Source organism: Chionomys nivalis, chromosome 16, assembly GCF_950005125.1.
Source record: "Chionomys nivalis chromosome 16, mChiNiv1.1, whole genome shotgun sequence".
NCBI classification, from domain to species: Eukaryota; Metazoa; Chordata; class Mammalia; order Rodentia; family Cricetidae; genus Chionomys; species Chionomys nivalis.
Window position 1 is genome coordinate 2,808,538 of NC_080101.1, and position 24,241 is coordinate 2,832,778.

Sequence of the window (24,241 nt, forward strand, 5' to 3'; positions counted from 1 at the left end):
ATTTCCTAGGACTAGGCCTGAGTTGGTTTGATTGAGTAGGCCTGAGTTTGATTCCTTCTTTTGTTCCTCTTCTTCTTCTTTTTTTTTTTTTTTTGCGATTAAATTTCTTTGTTATAAAATCTTGAAGAAGTGCATACTTTAACTAGGTCTGTCAGTAAGGAGCCGTTTTATGCTACTGAAAATTTTAAATGTGAAAATAGCGTCTCTGTGTGGTATGATGTTTCTGGGTGGGTACCGTGCTTTTTAGGGTATGTCTATTCCCCCTCTGCTTGTGAACACTCACCATTGATTTTGCTCCATAGCTGTTTCAGCCTTCATACATTTAAGGAAAAAGGGCTGCATGGTGCCGATCTGGAATTTATGGTCAATGAGGATAATACGGTCCTTATTTGGAAGATGTCTATTTATTTTGAAGACAGATAAACATGCCGTTATCAGACTTTGATAAATAATGAAGTGAATGTTGTTCTTTTTAATGTAATTTAAGTAATTAATTTGTTTTTGGTGAGGGTTAATTGCAGCAGTGTAGAAATTAGCCCGATCTGTTTGCTTATGCCTTTGCATCACTGACCATCCCAGGCCCCAAGGCTTACTGCACTGTCCCCTAACTGTGTCTGAGGACTCCCACTTCTCACGTGACGAGGGGAGCTAACAGGATTTTGGACGTGAAAGCAGAAGGCAGAGGTGAAGGTAGAGCTTCACGACGATGGGCAGGAGAGAGAGCTGTGGACGGCTGGGAAGCGTGGAGGTCAAGGAGAAGGCAGGACCGCCACATTTAGCGAGCGAAAGGCTGGGTGCTCTTGTAAAGAAGGGGCTGTTAACTGTGTGTGACAAACGTGGTTACAGGCCAGGTTGTTTGGGGATAGCTCACATTCTCTGTCCTATTGCCTGCAAGAATCCTTGAGAATGGATGATTTATAAATCGAGCATCATAAATACTGGCTAGGCATGGTAACCACCGGAAAGTCAAGTCTCAGATGGTGGAGACAGGGTGTAACCGGAGCACGCTGGCGCAGAAGAGACATGTACACATTCTCCCTACATGGGCACCTGAACACAGGAGAAACATGTACATACATGTTTATAAACACACACACACACACACACACACACACAGAGAGAGAGAGAGAGAGAGAGAGAGAGAGAGAGAGAGAGAGAGAGAGAAATGGAAGAAAAATGTAGGGAGGTTTATTTTGGTTCATGGTTCTTGGATCGTGGTGCTAACGTCTTGGCTCCCAGCGAGATTCTTAAGTTGCTTCAGCTCCTGGCGGGAAGTACAATGGGAGCAGGTAGGTAAAAACCACACAACCCAGGATGAAGATGAACAAAAATCCACTCTCAAGAGAAGGATTTTAATCCTCTTGACTACACAATCACTGCTTAAAATGCTGTTTCCCAACACCATTATGAAAGCAATCGCATTTCCACATAAATTTTAAAAAGGATGATCCCCTATTCAGACCCTGGCAATCTCCGGTGGATGTTTTGGCATTTGAAAATGAATAGCACATAACAGGAAGGTCTACTGCATTCAAGCCAGACGGGTGAAAGAATAAATTTTCCTATTGATAAAAATTCTTACCAAGTTTTACCTCTATGTGACTATACCTTGGTAGCAATTAAGCATTTTCTCACACTCTGATTTTATGCTTCACCCTTCTGAAGGATTTTTATTCTTCTTGCTTGTTGAAGGTAGAACCCAGGGCCTTAGGGATGCAGGCCGAACTCCATCACTGAAGAAATCTCTAGCCCTCCTCTTCTATAATCTGTCTCCTTGGACGAGTATATTGGGATGCAAGTCTATGGTACAGAGATGTGTGTTTTTAGAGAATACCTCTGTGGAACAGATGCAGAGACGCACAGTCGGACATTACACAGAAAGCGAGAGACCGTGGAAGGCACAACTCTAAATGGGATGTCTTTATCAACCCCCTCCCGTCAGAGTTCAAGGAACCCCGTTGAAGAGGAGGCGGAGAGAACGTAAGAGCCAGAGGGATGGAGGACCCCAGTAGAGCAAGGTCCTCTGAGTCAGCTGAGCAAAGCTCACGTGAACTCACTGAGACGGACGCAACAAGCACAGGGCGGCCGCGGCTCTGCGCCAGGGACTCCACGTATGTATTATGGCTTTTAGTTCAGTGTTTTTATGGAATTTCTGAATATGTAATCGAGTGGGTCTTTGATTCTTGTCTCTTCTCTTGGGGCTCTCTTCCTTTTGTTGGTTTGACTTGCCCAGCCTCGATGGGATGGTTTTGTTTCATTATTATATTTTCATTTTGTCATGTTTGTTTTTTATCTCTTAGAAGCCTGTTCTTTTCTAATAAAAGACTGAAAGGGAGCGGGCCCAGTGCGGCCGGGGCAGGAAGATGGGAAGGAAGAGGGAGGAATAGAAGGAGAGGAAACTATAATCAGAATATATTGTGTGAGAAAAGAATCTATTTTCAATAAAAGGCAGACAAAACGTGTAAAACTAACAACAATAACAACAAAATGCTTCCATCAAAGTTTGGAGGGCTCCAAACCAACCCTGTAGTATAATATTTTCTTTAAATTTATTCAAGTTCATTTGTCAGTTCTTCTAAAATTAATTTTACTATTATATTCAATAATTCTCCATTATAAAGCTTCCATTGTATTGTTCACTAGGAACTTTAATTAATTTTACATCTAATCAAGCATTTATGGCTTTAGAGAAAATAGAGTAATAAGATGAAATTTGTAATCCTTTCTGGAGCAGCAACAGGAAGTGAGCAAGTTATTGCTTCTTCTATTGCACTGATGTGTGTGTCTGTTTTTGTTTCAATGCCATGCTGTTTACATTACTGCATCTCGGTAGTATAACTGTGCACTCGAACTCTGGGAGTCCACCCTGGTCTCCCTGGAGGGAGTTCACTCACCATGTCTTTGATCGTCACTTAGCACTGGAGAGCTCAAAGATTAGAGATCTGGTGCTTACCCCAGGGACTACTTCGTGTAGTTTTAATCTTTGAGTAGTTTGCTCTGTAAACTTCAGTCAACCAACTCAGTCACCCAATATTCTTATTGTCTTCAGGTATTTTTTTTGTCCTTATTACATTTTTACATCTCTAAGCTAAAATCCAGAAAATACCCTCAAAGCACTGGGCAGATCTTATGGTTTCTTTTATGTGTTGGCTTATCTCAAGGATCATGGGTTTGTCCTTGGTTTTGTTTAAAAATTGAAAAGTATCAACTCCTACGTTTTTGTTGTTTTGCTTTTAGTCTGGTTTATCGTGGCTGTGCTGACTTGGTTAAATTAATTCCCTGGGATTGGACGTGGAAGTGCCAATTAACTTAACCTTCACATTTAGAACGGTACGCTCAAGAGTTTTGTTATGCTGTGAGACAGAACAATTTTATTGTACTGTTTAGATATACAATTTAATCCAACATAATTTCTTTAGATATCCTTCCCCTTTAGAACAAAGCTTTTCATACTTTTTGGAAAAAAAAAGCCCTAAAATTAAATATTCTGAATTTTCATGCTGTTCAAATATATTGTCCTGGATTTTTCTCTTTTGAGAATAGCTGTTGCTATTTCTTTGTATCTAAAGGTAGTACTTTCATCAGATAATGATACCAATTCCAAGGTTATGGATTCAGAGCCTTGTCAACTAAAATGACAATTCGAAATCAATAGCAAAGTCAGCTTATTCAAGCCTCAGAATCCATTATTTTCAGTTTTCCGTTCAGTTTCTTGTTACCAAAATGCAAAACCTTTAACCAGTTTTGATCTTTTCTACACTACTTGATTCCTTTTGAAGAGGTAGATTAATAATTAATAGTTGCATTATTAGTAATGATAGCAAAAGCAGTAAAAATTTTTATTGATATAACTGTCTTCTCTTAATCCCTGTGGTGACTTGTCTTTATAGATGGTTTCTCAGGGAGCTTATGTCCTTTGGATTCTTTCTCCTGTGGCATATGCACTAGACAATATGTGTGACCGTGACAATACACAGCTTCTGAGGGAGAGAATAAGAGTATATCTATTTCTCTGGTCACAATAAGAGCATAAGAGAATAAGAGAATAATAAGAGAATAAGAGTATATCTATTTCTCTGGTCACAAGCATGTTACCTCTCATGCGGTCATCCGCATGAAGATGTTTTAGTGGAGTCTTATCCCACCGAGCCCCCTATCCCCAGTCACCATCTCACTGCAGCCCCACAAGAAATCCATAAAGCAAATTGCTTGCTAAATGATGGAACATAATATTTTAAGTCCCGAAGTTAATGGGTAATGTCATTTGCTGAGAAGCCATAGATAACCAAACAATTATAGTGATGACTACAGAGAAATAAGTGAAACAAGCCATTCGTGTCTGAGTAAGTTGCTTGCAATGAGTTTTTGTCTCCTCCACAATGACAGACTCTACACAATATTTCACTATTAAAGAGTCATCATTATTTAAAAATATTTAATTGTTCTCTCAGCACTTAATCGGTGGTTGAAATGACATACTGTTTCAGTTACCCTTACTGATATTTTTTTTGCTATGATTTTATTATATTTCATGGAAACTTGCTCTTATTAGTAGTGGTTTCATTTTAATGACCAAATAATTATTCCTTTTCTTTTAAAAATGATGATTTTATTATTGTGTGTGCATGCAATGTGTGCACATGAGTATGTGTGAGTGTGGATGTGTACAGGCCATGGAACGTGTGCCATAGGAGGACACGTCCCCGTGAGTCCCAGGCTTGAACTCAGCTGGTTTGGCTCACCCAGCAAGCGCTTTTACCCACTGAGCCAGCTCCCTGGTCCAATTGCTCCTTTTCTCTCTAATGATATTATTTCTATTATCTATCTATGCACAGGTTAATAACCAAACCCCTTCTTATTCATGCTCATTTGCCAGAAACAAACTGGTAAGTTTTCTAGTTGTCCTGAAATCTAGGTGATTTGAGGCAATCATTACTATTGTGAGAAATTACTTTGCAAGGGTCGATTGCTCATTCCCAGCTTCTCGTGTGACTCTTTGGTCAAATGGGACATCATCTTTTCTGAGGGAGGGTGCTTGTTGACTGAGGGCGTTTTCCTGAGTCTCTCAGCAGTCATGTCTCCTGCACTGAAGTTTGACCTGCTTCCTGCTCTTGTGATATCCCCTCCCGTGATGTCATCAGACAAACACTGCCTAGTGATTCTTTGTTGCCTGTGCATCCAATATGCTCAAACAGTGGAGCAGAATTCTTTGTTACGTTCACAATGTGGATTTGCTGCACAATGTCATTATATATATATTGTGATTATGGCATCTAGGAAATATTTGTATCAGTTATTGTTTAGAATCTAGAGGAACACAGTGAGATACTAATTTCCTTTAAATTATAGGTGTTCCTAATGCATATAAATACAATGCAGTATAGAATCATATGTGAATCAAAATATTAATTTACACGGTTCATAATTCAGTCTTTCACTTCTAAATCATCACGGATACTAGCTTAGGGAGCAAACTGGAGGTTATGAGCCAGCTAATAGATGCATACTCTTATTGTCACTCAGGAAAATTACTTACTTAGTAAAGACCCTTGGATTATCCTGTTGAGTATAACCAGAAGGATAAAAATGCTGTTGCTTGGAAATGGTATTTTATAACCGAGTAAGAGATCAATGAACCGATGAGCAACTCTCTTATGGTTTCTAAGGGGAAAATGTACACTCTGTTTATGTGTTGTAGTGGGAAGAGAATATCTTTGATCCAAAATGGGAAATCATGTAGAATGTAGGTGAGAAGAGGCAGAAAAGAGAACTCAGAGAGACTAAATATACATTTAAAACAGTGGTATTGTGATAACTCAAACACTGATTTTGGTGTCAAATAACCTGTGCTTTATTATTGGGCTCTTCACTGATGTTTGTACTTATAAAGAATCATTTATCCAGAAAGTCTTGTAAATTATTGAATGGGAATCCTCCTTATTGCATCCATGAGAGCTACACAGGATTTGTTATTATTATCATTGTATGAGTGGAAAAGATTTAATCTGGGGGCAGGGATTACTTTAGAATCATATGATTGATTCCTGGCCAAGAAGTTTGATAATTTTTCTGATGAAAATGTTGAACACAAATAAACTTGGACCTCAATGTTGCTTTATTAGTTAATAAATATGAAGAAACCAGCCAGTGTGAACCCCCAGAAACTGCAGTAATCTACTTGCTTACTATTTTCCCTTCTCCATTTTTGATTGATGACCAAAACACTCTATATTTATTATTTGCTGATTAATCCCAAGAGGAGGACCATAAGTACTGTTTCTCCCTCCATTTTCCTAGTATACATCATGGAATTTATGACCTGCCACTTCTGGGATGAAGGAACCAGAGAAAAGCATTAATAATGTTTATAATTTCTTGGTTCCTTTCGCTAACATCCTCTGAAGCCTTTTGCAAACATATTATACTTCTTTATTAGTAAACACTAACATTTTCAGGAGTTTATCTTTTGTGTTTTCTCAGATTTCCAATAAACTAATGCACTCTTGGGTGCAATGCTCTTATAGAGCTTCCAAGAAGTAAAACGAGCCAAGAGGCAGGTCCCTGTCTCCAGTGACAGGGACCCATCAATGACAGATACCCATCAATGAGGTTTCAGTTTCAATGTTACATAGTCATCTCAGGTTCACCTTGACTTAATGTTCCTGGGGCTACTTCTTCTCCAGAAGACTGAATTACTTCTCTTGTGGACAGCCGGCATCTGGGCTGTCTACAGGTAGACAGTTTTATTTTTTGAAAAGGGTACTAGATTGTTTCAGAAAACTCAGTTGGAATAATGCCTACTTTCTAAATTTTCTTAAGGTTTCCTAGACCATGCACATTTTTAAAAAGAGAAATGCGCCTTTTGGTGTTCTAAAAGGCAAAATATAATAACCTTTTATTAATTCATACATCTTTTCATTGTCGTTGAAAATGCTATGATTATGACTATGTTGAATAAGAAACATTTTAGATACCCAATTAATTGACACAACCTCACACAACTCACAGGCATGTTTCTGGTGAAGGGCAATGCTAACTAATGTAGAAATCGCATTCTCAATTTTGAGAGTTATTGTGAACAGCAATATGAGAAATACAAAATAGACCATAAAATTCTGACTGTACTACTTTTTCAGCTGGAGTTAAGACAGGTTGAAGTTTTAAATTTCTTTTAAAGATTTTGTGAAATATTTATATTTGCTGTGGTATTTAAGACATCTCAACCTAAAATTTCTAGTTTCTGTATATTTTGGTGCACAATCTTGGAGAAAAGGGACACACTGGAAAGCTTTCTTTATGGCTTGTGTCTGGTTCCTGAACTCTGGGTAGTTACTGGATCATAAATAGCCCATAGGTCAAATTTTGATTATCTGAGTTACTTTAGCTGACTGGTAAGAATGGGCATTGCTGTCATTCGCCTGCAGGTCTGGAGTCTTTGAAAAGAATTTGAAAGGAAAAAGAGGGTGAAAAAGAGAGGAAGGATGGAGGCCAGTGCCCTGAGACCTGCTCTTGGCTTTCTGTAGAACACTGTTCTTCTCAGCTTACTTTCTCAACGTGGATTGCTAGTGACAGGGGAATGATGTCTTGTGCCTACTCATGGTGTGTAATTTCCAAGTCAATCTGAGGTGTTTCGGGAAGAGCAGGACATGTGGGTTCTGAGCCAGCTCCCTGAGTGGCCAAAGTTCAACAGTGGCTGACTCAATGCTGTTGCTGCACCATGGTGGTCAAGGCAGTAAGATGTAGAGCGACAAACCAAGGCTGTTCCTAGCAGGGCCCTCCCCTTACCTTCTCCTCACTCCTTTTCTTTTATGAATGTAGTCTCCTTAGTGTCTGTTGGATTAAATAAATTCCGCAGTTTGGCCTCAGTCTACTATGATCTGATTAAATGAAATATATCACTTTGAAATCCTTTCTTGGTCATACGTCCTCTCTTTTGGTCTGTGTAACAGAGGCTAATTGTTTAACAGTCAACATCTCAGTTTGCTCCTCATAAAAGTGGGAATTGCACAATTATAGGATTATTGTGACAATTAGACAAGATAAGTGCCCAGGACATATAGAAAGTCTTAAATGAAGGCATTTACTGTTACTATCGTTACTATTATTACTAACAATATTTAACAGGGATGTGGAATAAGCAAAATTTGTGGCGTTTAATGAGAAACAACTTTCCCATTGCTCTCCACTGCCCCTTTAATTCAGCCAACTTCTCTTTGAGAACCGGAGCTCCTATGAGCCTGCTCACCATTAGTGATGACAAACAGCTGGGTTCGCTTTAAGTTAAAAAAATACATCAACAATTTAAAGTTTCTCAGGTCATGAAATAGTCAAACTTTGAACTTGACTTAACTTTAAGCATTTTTTCTTTTCTCCTCCTTGTCGGGGTGTGCTGCAGACCAGCAGCGCTTGGCCTGAGAAGTGGGCAAATGGAGGGACGTTCCACTTAGACATTTTACATTCTAAGCAGACACATGCACTATTGACTACTAGAAACTTAGCTAAGATAGAATCTACCATAACAACCCAAGAGCTCTCTTTCTCCTTCTCATCCATCCTTCTAATCAAAGTTTTTTGCCTTTCCTAGTCTGGGCTGGGAGGGGAGAGCAGGAAAGACCTGTGCTGGAGTTACTGTAAATTGACCTTCTCTGCCTTGCAACTTGACTCCTTCCCAGTGCTTCTGTACAAGGCTCCTGCTGAGCTTTTAAAGTTTTTTCTAGCGATAAGAACAGTACAGTTTATATTTTTCCCCAGCTGCTTCCCGTAGGCTGCTCTTTCTTCTTCCTGTTTCTCAGGTCCTCTCTAATGTAAGAAGAAATGAGAAGGGCTTTAGTCCTAGCTTTTTCTTTTATGTGAGAGATTAATATTCATGTATCTTTTGCCCCCCCAAAGTGTCAGAATTAAAGGATTATCTTAATAAATTTGCTATTTTTCCTCTTTCTTTGTTGCCCAGAGAAGCAGGGAACCCATTTTTGACTCAATTCATCTAAGATGGAAGCAAACATGAGGACAGTTGGAGTCCCTGCTTCTAGAGAGTCTGAAAGTCCTGCAGGCCAGGGGCTGTGGAAGCTCCCGGAGTCACTCCACTTGGGGAGTCACTCCACTTGGGGAGTCACTCCACTTGGGGAGTCACTCCACTTGGGGTGGCTCCTTCCCCGACAGCTTTTGCATAGACCTTTCTTCTTCTGCTGTTTGCAATGGCGCATCTCCTTTGTGTCGGAAAGCTTTTCAGAATCACCCAAATTGTTCTTGTTAATTTTTTTCAAAATTTGCATTTTGGCAGGAAACTTTGTCAGGTTTCTTCCCAATTGGATTGTCTTACTTCAATGAAAACATACAATGTCATTCCACTTTTTAGACCAACGTTTACAACCGCTAAAAATCTGCTTTGTCCTGTGTGCCCCTCTCTCAGGTGTGGTTTGTGACCCCACCTTCTGTCTTGTGTAAACTGATCCCTCTGTCCCAGCTCTGCTTTGTTCCTGGTCAGTAGATTCTTTCTTTTCTGTTTGTCCAACACATACCCTTTTGGGTAACTTGTTTTACAAAGTTATTTTGTGTGGCGTGTTATACTTTGCAGAAAATATTTTCATTTTAACTCAGACGAGTGAGCAATGTGGGAACTACAGGTGCCTGGGAAGAAACAGGAGAAAACACTTCAAACTCTTCAAGCCACAACGGTCCACTGCCTCCTCAGCTTATGTCAAAGGCTGGCTCTGCCAACTCCTGCCTACATGGGGCTACATCAAGAATAACTCTCCCTTTTCTGTAGCCATGGCTAACATACTCCAAGAAGACCACAATTTTGAGCAACGCTATTTGGTTTTCTGTCATAGTTTTATTTGTAGAAATAATCACCATGTGGGAATAAAGATGGAACAGCATAGTCTTGAGGAGCTGCATTCAAGGTTGACTCTTACGCAATCTCGTAATTACTTTTGCTGTCCTATTGTCATCAAATCTGCATCTTGCATTTTTCTGCTCCTATACCACAATCAAAATGAAGGATATCTGATGACAGAGCTCTGGGTTGTTTTGCTCATACACCAAGCAAGGCACTAAGCAAACAAACACGATTCAGCAATGAGTGTCTATCAAATATCCATTGACACTTCAATTGTGATGCGATGGGCTCAGGAAGCGTTAGATCCCACAGGTTGAGGGCTGAGCTCTTTAGACTTTAGCTGTCAGTTATAGGTGTGCGGGTTATCCATGTGCTTCTGATCAATCACCTATTAATAAGTGGTCTCACAATGCCTTTCTCGGGTTAATTTCCCCGAATGGGTCACAGAATCAGGGAGACTGACTTTACCAGTTCGTGGTAAGGATGTTACAAAGGATACAAATGAGGAGATGTACAAGGGCAAGGTGTGGGGAAGGGACTGCCGTCCCTCCCTTGGCATGTAACCTTGCCCAACTAAGAAGCCAGTGATGGAATTGTGAATCAATCTTGAGGGATGTGAAAGGAGACTTGATCAATTAGTCAGAAACAAAAAAGAATGGAAATTTGTCTCTTATACTCAGAATTGAGGGGAGAAACCAAACACTGTGTACTTTTTAAAGGTAACATAAGTGGAAGAAAACTTTGTATTTGAGTTTCTTAGTTGCTGTTCTGTTACTGTGAAGAGACACCACCATCAAGACAACTTACAGAAAGAACAGTTTCTAGGGACCTTCTACGTCCAGAGGATTAGAGTCCATGACTGTCACAGTGGGGAGCATGGCAACAGTCCTGCAGGCATGGTGCAGGAACATACCCGAGAGCTCATATCTCCACCACAAGCCTGAAGTAGAGGATGAGAGAGACATTGGAAATGGCTTGGGCTTTTGAAACCTCCAAGCCCACCCTCAGTGACACACCTCCTCCTACCTGGTCACACCTCCTAATCCTTCGCAAACAGTTCAACCAACTTGGAACCAAGTGTTCAAATATATGAACCGATGGGGACCATTCCCATTCAAACTGTAAACAGAGCTGTAATGAGAAATGAGGGCTGTAAGAAACTCGAAGTCAAATACATTTCTGTTGAACAGATGCAGCCTTTTCTTTGTTTATAGAAGCATTATAACTAGGGGAATACATTTTACGTTATGAGAAAATTTTTAAGATTTTAATATACTTTAGAAAACAGAGCATTTGAGTATAGCCTAAATTTCAGTTAAAACATGAAATGTTACCAAGTGAATTTATTGACATTCATATTCTATTTAGTAACAAATAAATATTTTTGGAGATTAGAACACTAGAATGTGGAAGAAAGACAGCTAAACTTGATCAGTTGTCTAGGGAGGCACCGGCCAGTTTCCTCTCTTCTCGGCTTTAAAATCTTTCCTCTCCTAAGGTCAGTTCCTCCACCAGCTCTGTCTGATTGAATCCCAGAAGACCAAGTTAATCTGTTTCATAATTAGTAGTTTCTGTTGTTTCTACTTGTGATTCTACAATGAAGCACTGTGTATTTTCATTACCAAAAGTCACATACAAAAGAAGCAAGTTGTACCAGCTGAGTTATTACTCAGATTATTAATTTTATGTTTGAAAATGTCTCTCCTTCACTGACATAAAATTTTTTTTTCTTGCTGATTTTTTTTATTAATTAATTAATTTAATTATTAAAGATTTCTGCCTCTTCCCCGCCACCACCTCCCATTCCCTCCCCCTCCCCCAATCAAGTCTTCCTTCCTCCTCAGCCCAAAGAGCAAGCAGGTTTCTCTGCCCTGTGGGAGGTCCAAGGACCACCCACCTCCATCCAGGTCTATTAAGGTGAGCATCCAAACTACCTGGGCTCCCACAAAGCCATTACATGCAATAGGATCAAGAACCCATTGCCATTGTTCTTCAGTTCTCAGTAGTCCTCATTGTCCATTATGTTCAGCGAGACCGGTTTTGTCCCATGCTTTTTCAGTCCCCGGCCAGCTGGCCTTGGTGAGTTCCCGATAGAACATCCCCATTGCCTCAGTGTGTGGGTGCACCCCTCGCCGTCCTGAGTTCCTTGCTCGTGCTCACTCTCCTTCTGCTCCTCCTTTGGATCGTGAGACTTCAGTCCAGTGCTCCAATGTTGGCACTGACATAAAATTAAGAAGACTGAACTCCAAGCTTAAGAGTTAAAAATTGTGTGCTTTAATTAAGGTAGTTCATGTAACCATAACTTGGAAGAGACCTACAACATGTTAATTATTAATTATATATTAATTATAATATATAATATATTAAACAATGTAATTTATTATATATAATAAATATGTAACAAATATATATTTATTATATAAATATAATAAAAATATATTAATTATTTTTTAGAAAATAAAAAGTAAGGAAAAATTAATAAAGAACGAAAACCTTGGTGCTGTATTAACTGGTGCGTGAGTAACTAAATAAAGCCATGAAGTTACCAGCAAGTCGCTCAAGTGTGGGCTCAGAGAGAGAAGAGTTCTCAAGAGGTCATGAAGTCTAGTGTTTCTGCCCTCAGGAAATAGGATTTATCTCAGCTTCTTCCAATTCTGTCTCCTGGCTACTCGGAAAGATTCAAAATGGATTATATGGCTTTGAGGTCAACAACAAGTTACTAAGTTCTACTGTGTGGCTCAGATTGAGGTAGTGACAGGGTCACAAGAATAGATCTCTGCCCTCATCTGCAGGTATTCACACCTAAGTGGGAGACAGACACCTGCGCAGGTAGTCACACCCCATGATATCAATAGGCAGAGCAGGTAAAAGCTGCATTAGGCGAACAAAATTTTCTTTCTATGTCATTGAAACTTGAGACTTCAAATTAGGTGTTGTAAGAAGTAACAGCCTGAAGAAGTTTGCATGGCAAGAAGGTAGAAATCTAGAAAGCAGGGTTGTTTGGAGGATGCTCCTTTGGACATTTGAATGTTTTTAAGAAGAGGACTAGATTGAGGAAACAAAGAAGGTGAGAAAGATACCAGCTGGCTAGAAGAGAATGAAAATACACCTCTCATCAGGTCTGTTTTGTTTCGGTCCATTTTCTTATTTTTTTTTAAATAATTAACTTATTTATTTATTAAAGATTTCTGCCTCCTCCCCACCACCACCTCCCATTTCTCTCCCCCTCCCCCAATCAAGTCCCCCTCCTTTTTCAGCCAGAAGAGCAATCAGGGTTCCCTGCCCTGTGGGAAGTCCAAGGACCACCCACCTCCATCCAGGTCTAGTAAGGTGAGCATCCAAACTGCCTAGGCTCCCACAAAGTCAGTACGTGCAGTAGGATCAAAACCCAGTGTCATTGTTCTTGACTTCTCAGCAGTCCTCATTGTCTGCTATGTTCAGCGAATCCGGTTTTATCCCATGCTTTTTCAGACCCGGGCCAGCTGGCCTTGGTGAGTTCCCGATAAAACATCCCCATTGTCTCAGTGTGTGGGTGCACCCCTCGCGGTCCTGAGTTTCTTGCCCGTGCTCTCTCTCCTTCTGCTCCTGATTTGGACCTTGAGATTTCAGTCTGGTGCTCCAGTGTGGGTCTCTGTCTCCTTTCATCGCCTGATGAAGTTTAATACTCAGGAGGATGCCTGTATGTTTTTCTTTGGGTTTACCTTCTTATTTAGCTTCTCTAGGATCACGAATTATAGGCTCAATGTCCTTTATTTATGGCTAGAAACCAAATATGAGTGAGTACATCCCATGTTCCTCTTTTTGGGGACCGGTAGGATTTGCTGAGGGAGGCAGAGGCAGGTGGATCTGGAGTTCGAGGCCAGTCTGGACTATACATTTTCTTATTTCTTTAATAAAACATAAACACAGCATGCAGTAACCATTGGTGTAGGAAGAGGTCTTGAATTTGAGAGTGGGAGGGGCAATGAGAGACTGTAGAGGGAAGGAGAAGTGTTGTAATTAAATACAATTTTAAAAACAAAAAACAACAGACCACCATAAAATACAGAGAAGGGTCTTCGTGAGAGCTGTGAGCTTTTGCACACAGCTGCAGCAGGAGGGGTATTTTGAGTATTCTTGAAGCTTTCTTTGCTCTTTCTAATTATTATAAACCTTTAAATGTAACTTGATCATCATAAATATTAGTGTTGCTTGTTTTTAGGCTCCCTTCTTTCATTCCTTCATTTTCCTTTTTTTTTTGTTTTTTTTTTTGTTTTGTTTTTGTTTTTGATGTATTGTTTTACTGTGAGGCTGAAGTGAGCCTTGAACTTGTGACCCACTAGCCTGAACTTTCTGCATGTTGCTGTCACCCTCTGGCTTTCTTGCTCTTGTGAGCTCTATAAATACAATTAGAATCATATTTTTTTTTACTCTTTCCTTTCATTTTAATTGTCTGTAGTTTGTGCATGTTCTTGTATCTAGCAATAAACAGTTGCACAAATACATCACAATATATTTTTTATGTTAAATAAACTTAGATGTTTTATCTTTAGAGTATTAATTTTTTTCTAGTGACTGAAGAGATGGCCTGTTGGTTAAGTGCACCGATTCTCTTGCAGAGGACCTGAGTTTAATCCCAGAACCCACATCAGGAAGCTCACATCTATCTAAATTTCAGGGTATTTGACACTCTTCTGGCCTTCACAGTCACTAGAAAGGTGTGTGGTGCACATACAAACACATGGGCAGTAAATCATACGCATAAAAATAATAAAACAATATTTTAAGAGTTATAGTTTACAAAATTTTTGTAAGTTACTTGGTATGCACACATTAGCATATGTTTTGGTTTATTATCTAGGTGTGAAACAACGGATCAGAGGCAATTCTTTATGGAATTTTCAGTACATTTTCTTGAGTATTTGACCAGTGTGTACTTACAATCAGCCATGTTTGAGAATTCTAGCGGAAACAGGACATCCGGTAGCACCCGTGGGAGTTGAGAAAATCATATATGTCAGTGTTCACTGTCAACAAGAGCATGGCAAAGCTTCTCCCTGAAGCAGCTCAGAGGGGAGGCAAAATCTTCCTCTGCTGAGTGTGAAATGGCGACAGTGTGCGAACAGTTGGCAGTGTGTGCAACAAGTAGCGACTGCTGCCTCCTCCTCTTATCTGCCTGAAGCCCGCGGCTGCTCCTGACAGAGGCCCTCTACCTAGGCTAGTCAACCCCCTTCCCTGTGCTGTACAGGACAAACTTGCTGAGCGCCTCCTTTTGTGCAATTGGTGCACCCCCCCCATCAGGGTGAGCGCACCCCACCTGACGGCAGCTTTCCTGTGCATGGCTCTGTGTGTTTGTTTTATTTCCTCAGAGCCCGAGTCAGGTTTCCAGGACGGAGCCAGGCTGAAGGCAGCCAAGACTGCTGGGGATCTTTTCCAAGTCAGTCACTCCTGGGAGTGTTGCTCACTGGTGATCATTGACTCTTCATTAGAAGTAATATATGGTGGCTACACAGTCTGAAAATTGAGATACCCCACCCGTGTGTGTGCGAGATAGACAGATAGAGATAGAGAGATGTTATCAGTCTTTAGTCTCATTTTTTACATAGTTTGCTGCTTTCTTAAATTGTGAGAACTTGTTATGTTTTTTCAGACAAGTGCTCTCTGACAGACACACCACAAATACTTTCAAGTATTTTTTTTCTAACAGTATCTTAATTTTAATGCCACCAAATTTACCAATCTTTTCCTTCAAAATTAAGCATTTTTCAGAGTTATTTTTTAAATAAGTCTGTCTACACTACAGGGTCACAAAATTGTTTGCATGTTATTTTCTTGAAGCTGTACCATTCACCTTTATATTAAGTTCTGAGTCACCTAGTGTGAGCTGTGAGGGCTGTATGGGGCAGGCTATAGCCCTGACTTTCCAGGTGGAGAATCTACTGGGTGCCGTTTACTCTGAGGAGTTGGCTTCACTTGAAGAGCCATCTCAGCTTCACTTAGGCTGAACTATGTCTGTGCAGAGTCATCCGCAGGTATTTTCTCTAATTCTGCTGAAGTTTTTGCACGACTGTGTTGCTTTTATCTTTCAGCTTTATAACTACTCTTGGCGTCTGGTAGCATCACCCTTAAACACTTGTGGTTTAGTTGCCGTGGTGATTCTTAGTCCTCTGATTCCTACATCCTTTCAGAATCAGCTGGAGAACTGACACAAACAAGGCTGCTAAGACTTTAGTTGAAATTGTGTTTACCCTAGAGTTCAATTTTGGGAGCTCTCAATATATGCAATCTCGAGTCCTCCATCAATGAAGGTGGCATGTCTTTTAAAAATATCTTGCAAATGCTACATAAGGGATGTTTTTTAAACAATATTTTTGGCATATAAAATGGTTTTATAAAGTGATCTTTTATGTAGGGACCCAGATTCACAATATTCAGATGGTTTATGATATTGTATTGTAGATTCCAGATGTATAAATATGTCAGTGAAGACTTTATTTATGCTTAGGGGAGGGACTTTTATTCTCATCTCACTTCTTGTTTTAGCATCCCAGCTCTGTCCTCTAGGGTAACACGGAGGAAGCTGCTGAGTCCTTCCCGTTTCTAGTCTAGTCTTCACCTTGATTCAGAGAAAATTTCCACTATTTGCGATTAAGCTTGAAATTCACGGTGCCTCTTTTTCAAATATTTGTAGACGGTTTGTTTTGGAGCCTAGAACTTTCTGTTTTTACTTTGCTTGGAGTTTTAATGTGATTGGCTACTCTAGTTTACAAAGTCTTATCTGTAGCTTACTAATCACGAGGTTTCTTTTCATTCGTGATGTTACAATCAGTTTGATAGCTAAACTAACTTTCAGGCCGGGGAAACTGCACAGTGAGCAATGCCATTGAGCCCCAAGCCCGAGCTCCATCCCTGGGACCCACACTGTGGAAGGGGAGAAACCCATTTTCCTTGTATTTCACACTGAACTATTTCTATGCCAAGAGGAGCAATTGACTTATAATTTTGCTATACTATAATATGTGGATTGCTTTCCAGCATCATGTTCATGGCAACCTGTTAAAACATGTTAGGACACCTTCCTCTGTCGTGTTTTCTGGGGTCAGCTTCTGAAAGACTGATTTCTTCCTAAAGCATTGAAAGAAGTCACCAGGGAAATCTCCATTTTGGGGGGCCTGGGGGGGGAAGTTTACTCTTTATTATCAACACAATTTTTCAATAGATAAGATAGTTCTTCTTTTTTTTTTTTTTTTTTTTTTTTTTTTTTTTGGTTTTTCGAGACAGGGTTTCTCTGTGGTTTTGGAGCCTGTCCTGGAACTAGCTCTTGTAGACCAGGCTGGTCTCGAACTCACAGAGATCCGCCTGTCTCTGCCTCCCAAGTGCTGGGATTAAAGGCGTGCGCCACCACCGCCCGGCGATGAGATAGTTCTTGTTCTTCTATTTCTTATTGATTCGGTTGTATATTCAAGGATTTGCTTTTGATTTATATTAAAAAGAAACATAGCACAGAACATTTGATTTCGACTAAGATTTTTTATTTTGAAAGAAGTGGTCAAGTGGACCAGGAGAAAGTCCTTTCAACAACCTCCCTGAAATAAAGCAGTGTCCATACAGACAGAGACCACTGGTTAAAGTATGTTTAATAGTTAGCTTTTGACGTCGAAGAAAACATCCCAAGTACTAAAGGCCCTGAACAGTGACCACTGGTTTATCACTCAAAGTTTGAGTCAAGGAAACTTTGTCTGGGCTCACATCGGCTCAACGTCGTTTAACTAATTCTGTCTGAGGCTCATCGGGCTGGCCAGGCCTGATTGGCTCACAGATGGGCGGTTAGAAGTCTTTCTTCAGGGTCCATGTGCTAATCCCTGTGAACTGGGCTTGTCCTCTGAGCAGTCACTGAGGTCCAAAAAAAGCAGAGTGAGAATCCAATGCTTAAATATCTTTTAATCTTCCTCTTGAGAGTTTGCTAGGACTGTCCATCTCTGCCTGGGCACTGGGCGCGATAAAGAATTGTTCAGATTTGGTTAGCATCTATTAAAATCATGATTATTGCTGATTTCTGTAGCTTTACATCAGAAGCCCTCCTTCTAGAGGTCATCTTCCTGTAACTAAGCAGTGATGCTGAGGATCAGGTGATTTGTGTTCCCAATTAGTAGCTATTGGATGCTCTCTTGCTCCCGACAGTGCCTTGAACAAAAGGACCATCAGTGTAACAGCCTGCCTGGTTACCTCTACGCCAGCACATTGGTCTGGAACCCTCCATGAATGCTTCGAGACATCCATGCGAGAGATTGCCGCTGATTGCTCTGGCTGCTGAAGTTACAGCTCCAGCCAAGGCTGTTTGATACAGTTTGTACCAGAATGTTGGAATCTTAAGCCAAAAAGGTTTTATATTTGGGATTCAAGGTGTGGTGCATTGAAGCAGATTGTACTTTCGGATAAGAGGTTTATTAGGAGAACTATTAATACCATGGACCTACAGACAGTCAGTAGCATATGGACCTACAGACAGACAGTAGCATATGGACCTACAGACAGACAGCAGCGTGGCCCAGGAGACTTTGAAAAGACAGAGTTGATGCCCTTTTTATTTAAAGTGTGTGTGTGTGTGAGTGTGTGTGTCTGCGTGAGTACTTGCACATGTGTGTAGATCTCTCTCAGAGACCATTAGTTGGTACCCTTGGAGCTGGCATCACAGGCAGTGTTGAGCAGCTGATGTGGGTGCTGGGAGTCTACTTGTGAGTTCTTTAGAAGTGCTCTTAGCTCTGAGTCTTCTCTCCAACTGTGGTGCCCTTCTTGCAACTCTCAGAGGAAGGTGAAATTTCATGCCCATTAGTTAGTGACTAGCCCACAGCAGGGGCCTGCAGTTAGGTGGTCTCTGATTCTCTAGGGGTAGGAGAAGAAAAGAAAGGCGTCTCTGAATAATATGTGGGGGAAGCGGAAAAGAAGGGGCTCATCTAGTTAGGGTGTTTGCACTATTAAGGCAGTCAGTCCTCTGCTGTCCTTGCCGTGTGCTGCTTTGATCTTGTAACTTTCACCGAGGAAGTGAGAATGAAGCCTGATGTTCTCTTGGGATCCGGGCAATAGAGTCTGTTAAAAGGGCACAGATTCACAGACAGAGTCTCATTAGGGCGCTTGTTATTTCCTTCACTGCAGCTGTGAGAAAGAGGATGATGGAGATGGATGTAGCCTCATCATCTCCAAGTCCCAAACGCAGCACAGGCCACAGTGAATGCTCTCCACCTGGGTCAGAAGGGGAGCACTCCCCCATGGAACATCTATAGGGATTAGTCTTAGGAGCAGAGGGTGTGATTGGTCAAGGATGCAAGCCTTGATGACAATGGTTGATCTAGAACAAATGGCTGTGATTGGTTTGTCCAAACACCCTTAGGCTGGGCCGGTTCCATCCCTGAACTGGCTGGGAGATGCTATCAGTGCTAATTCTCCTAGTGTTGAAACTACAGATCCAACAAAACCTTCTCTCCGGTGGGTGGTCTTTCCTTGTTTACTTTCAGTAGTGCAGGCTGCACTGGGCTGAAAAAGGGCAGCAGGAGAGATGGGGATGGAAGAAACTTGTGTGCGGGAGTCCAAGCAACTGGCCTGGAGCTGCTGTTGATTGCAGTACACAACCAGAGTGAGTGCCTCCCAACGTCTAGATGACTCTGGACCACTAAAGAAAATCCAGTGACCTCTGATAGGCTTGAAGCTGAAGACCCAGAGAGCACAGCAGACCCAATCCAGAGGGTGCCCCATGTACCGCCTAGTGGTTTAACAGCTGAAGATCCCATGGACATCATATGAGGGACTCAGATCCAGATGCTTCTTTGGTGTCCCTGAAGGCCTGATATTTCCCTGTTTCCGATCTCTGATGCTGGACTCCGGAAAAGCTTAAGTGTTCATTTGTCAGTCCTGGGTCCTGGCTTCTGAGTACAGAATATCTGAGACTGCTTCTTGACAAATTGGGTTTGGTTGCCTTGAGAGCATACCCAGTGACTGGCATCTGGGTCTTCGTGCACCCCTGTCACTCCCTACCCAGTGCAGAGCACTGTCAATCTCCTCTTGACTGATGAAGAAGCTGTAGTCAGCACGGGCCTCAGGCCAGACCAGAGCTGCACCCACGGACGTAAATCCACTTGGCGGCACTAGTCTGGCACCTGCTGCCTCTGACCACCTACTGATTTTACCCAGAGAGCCCATCCACCTACCAAGATCCGGCCTCCGGTGGGAGAAGTCTGTTATTTGAAGGGTCACAGCAGCGACTTTATTCAGCTGCCGGTTCCAGCTCCTGAATGCTGTCTTGACAGAGGCAGGCGCCCGCAGTTTTCCTGACTGACAGCGCTGACAACTGAAGGAGCAGCTAAGCAGCCCTAGAGCAGCCAGAACAAAAAGAAGGTTCATGGAAGTAGATGAAAAATGAGAGAGAGTGGAGAACAGACGGAAAGCTACAGGAGCCGAAGGGAAGAACTTGTAGCTCCCTCCAGAGAGTGGTTGCAGCTCTCTGCCTCGTTTCTGAGACCCTTGACCCCGAAGACTGCAATACTGGGCTCTGAGAAGGGCCAAGGGTCCCGATACCTGAGGCTGCATGAAGACTATAGCACTATGGGTGCAGAAGCCCACTGTTTTTACCTAATTACTCTTGCCGCTCACACTGCCAAATCCGGAGGAGGAAGCCAAAGCTGCTAGAGCTGGCGGTTTGAGGGGCTGCCTGTCCATCCACTATTTCTACTCAGGCAGAACCTGCAGCCAACTCATTAGTGATGCTTGTGTTAAATGTTTTCAGTCAGCTTCTACTCACCATACCCATGGCCAACAGTCAACTGGCGAAGCCCAGCCTTGGTCTGGCAGTAGCTAAAAGGCCGTGGACATCGGGAGGCATCAGCAAAGCAACCTGCCAACCACAGTGTTTGAGAGAGAGAGATGAAGCCCCAATTCCTTCAGAGGCAAAGATGAGTTATAACCAGTTATATCTCAAGACAAACTAACTGCACTTAGAGAAATCACCCACACAATTACTGTGGCACTGAAGAACAAATTTGAGTGTAGCTGGAAGAAGACAATTTACATCCCAATAAAAAATGAATTTAATTCAAGATGTGTGGCAAGAGAGGAAATTTTATGCAAATTACCCAAGACTTAATTTTAATAAAAGGAGATAGTTGGTCGAGGTCTTTAGGGGCTTGGAAGGAAAGAGGAAGTTAAATACATTAGCAACAAGTATGTACTCAGAGGAACAGAGGGAGGGCTGCAGAGGGTGGCAGGGAGGGGCCTCATGACAGAAAAGGAAATGGAAACCACATACACACGCGTATGCACACACGTGCACACACATGCACATGTGTACAAATGCACACACTTATGCACAACACACATACACACATTCAAACACATCCTCACACACATTGTAGAATTTTATATGATACACAATGACTGTTTCAGGAGTATGACTTGCAGGCATCGTCTTTTTCTTGTTTTTCTTTTTAAAAACTAGTTTGTATCTTCTAAGCTGTTAAAGAAAAAGGAAAAAGTGTTAAAAGGTTTTGGAAAAATTAACAGAAGATAACCTTTTATTCCCCCCTCAGAGAAATGTGATGTTAGATTTCAGTTCTCCTCAGAAGAGTTAAAAGTTTCAAAGAGTGGTTCTCAGTCTTGTTAATGTGCTGGCTACACAGTGAATCTACAGCTGCTCTCTCCCAAGCATACACGAGGATGCCACGTTAATGAGGGGCGGGGGAGGCGGCTCATGGAGTTGTGTCTTGAGGCAGAGGCGCAGAAGCCTCCAGAAGGACAGGTGATCTGTGTTGCTGCTTGAGTAGCTGTAGGCCTGTGACAGCATCATCTGGACCTCAGACCTAACGAATCTAGCTCTGGAGTTGGCTTTTAGAGATCATGTTTTTGAAACCCTCTCATTAACTCCGCTGCTTTAGAAGTATGAGAACACAGAGTTAGGGGCTACATGGACAACGTTAGAAAAATGAGGTGAGGTCAAAGGGAAAGCAAGCTTCTGTTGTTATTGTTGTTGTTTTGCTACACCAGGGGCTTATGTTTCAGCTGTTAACTGTTTTTTCTCTCATGTTTACGCGTGACCAATGGGCCTCGGCATTTTCATCACGGAGCTGTTTCGTTCTTCCCACTCTCCTATCTAGAGCAGGATGTCTCAGCAGGGCACTGCAGACAGCTGGTGCCAGATAATTTGTCATGGGAGGCGATCCTGTTTGTAGTAGGGCTTTAGCAGGCTCGCAGGCCTCTACCCACTCGATGCCATTAGCCTCCTCTCATTAGCAACAACCAAATATTATGTAGGCACAGTCAGATGTCCCCAGGAGGTAAAATCGTCCCAGTTGAAAAAGAAGATCAAAACCCAAGCAAGGCATATTGATTAGGTAATAGTATATTTCCTTCTTTTATTAACACAAACATAAATAACTGGCGACCAGAACACGAGAAGGTAGGGTTTCTTGACTCCACAGCCCATCACACAGTTCTTGGTTTCTAATATGTTGACCATGAGTGCTGTTAGGAGTTCTTTTGAAGGTTTTTGCTTTTGTTTGTCTTGTTTTTTGTTTGTTTTTTGGTTTTGTCATAAGGAATAAGGAATTTGTTATTCGAATATTAAATATAATATATAGAAAGTTCTCAGCAATTTTGTGAGTATTCAATAAACATTTTTCTATAATCAATGCTGGTTCGACTTAGTAAAAATTAAAATAACAAGAAATGTCCATTATACTCAAAAAGCCTTGTAAGTAAAGATCTAATTTCAATTGTGCTTTTGAAATATTTGAAATATATAAGTAATCAGACTGCTTTTACAACAGAATCCTACGTGTCTCTAATTTCAGAGCAGAAAACCAACGTCCCCTTTTAAAATGTCTTCTAATTCTTTGAGTTCTTTGTATATTTTGGAGATCAGCCCTCTGTCTGATGTGGGGTTGGTGAAGATCTTTTCCCATTCTGTAGGCTGTTGTTTTGTCTTGTTGACCATATCCTATGCTTTACAGGAGGTTTTCAGTTTCAGGAGGTCCCATTTATTAATTGTTTCTCTTAGTGTCTGTGCTGCTGGGGTTATATTTAGGAAGCGGTTCCCTGTGCCAATGCATTCAAGTGTACTTCCCACTTTCTCTTCTGTAAGGTTCAGTGTGGTTAGCTTTATGTTGAGGTCACAAAAAAGAATAATGACATCTTGAAATTTGCATGCAAATGGATGGATCTAGAAAGCATCATATTGAATGAGATAACCGAGACCCAGAATGACAAATGTCATATGTACTCACTCTTTTAGATACAAAGCAAAGAAAAAACAACCTACAATTCACAATCCCAGAGAACCTAGACAACAAAGAGGACCCTAAGAGAGATGTGGATCTAATATACCTGGGAAGTAAAAAAAGACAAGATCTCCTGAGTAAATTGGGAGCAAGGGAGCCTTGGGAGAGGGTTGAAGGGAAGGGGAAAGGAAGGAAGGGGAGCAGAGAAAAATGTAGAGCTCAATAAAATCAATAAAAAATTGTCTTCTAAGTTCAGCACTCTGGGATTCTATTTTACATCTATCTCTATGATCTCTGATTTTTCCTGATCTCATGAACGTCACAAATGCTTTCCTTAGAAAAGCACACATATGCACACATTTTCCCCCAAATTCAGAGTGTTTTCAGAGTGCTGGAAACCCACATCTAAATCTCAGGCTAAAACACCGTAATAAACATGTCAACAGCCTAGCATTTCTTTACAGACAGGGAAGTAGGTCAGCTCTGCAAAAAGATAATCGAGGTGGACAGAGCGAGAGTGAAGATGCACCCTTCAATCCTGAAGTGGCAGTGCTGGAATGAACACTTTAGAATGAGCTTGGTATGGCCATAAAGGAGAGGGGCTGTGACAGGATCCTATTGGAACAGCAAGAAATTAAAAAAAAAGAGAGACATGTCAAAAGGGACACCTAAGAGGAGGCAAGCCATGTGCTGTGGAGTAAATCAAAGATGAAGGTGGGTGCTATTGGACTAAGGTCAGAGAACAAAATTTTAAATGAATATAGGAGATGGAGAAGGGATTAGCACTGTGGGCATACCGTAGGAGCGGCATCATGCAAACTTCTGAACAAGTGATGCCTGCCAACTGCCACAGAGAGACAACTGCTCATTAACTACTTGTTGCTTTAGTAACGACGATGAATGAAGATTTTGACAGAATTATGTCATAAACAGAGAAATGGCTGCAGAGTTAGTAACGTGTGGTGTGGGAAGTCCTTCTGTTTATGTTGCTTTTATTGGTTAATGAACAAAGAAGCTGCTTTTGGCCAATGGCGTAACTGAATATAGCCAGGATGGAAAAGATTATAGAGAGAGTAGGCGGAGTCATGAGACACCAGGTAGCCACCACCAGAGACAGACTTGCCAGAACCTTGCCAGTAAGCCACAGCCACATGGCTATACA

General features: G+C 41.4%; 1 pseudogene; it reads left to right on the forward strand.

Moving 5' to 3' along the window:
• The window catches only part of LOC130888236 (40S ribosomal protein S14-like), a 33,751-nt pseudogene extending 14,653 nt beyond the window's left edge, over positions 1 to 19,098 (forward strand).
• The last annotated feature ends 5,143 nt before the right edge of the window (positions 19,099 to 24,241 follow it).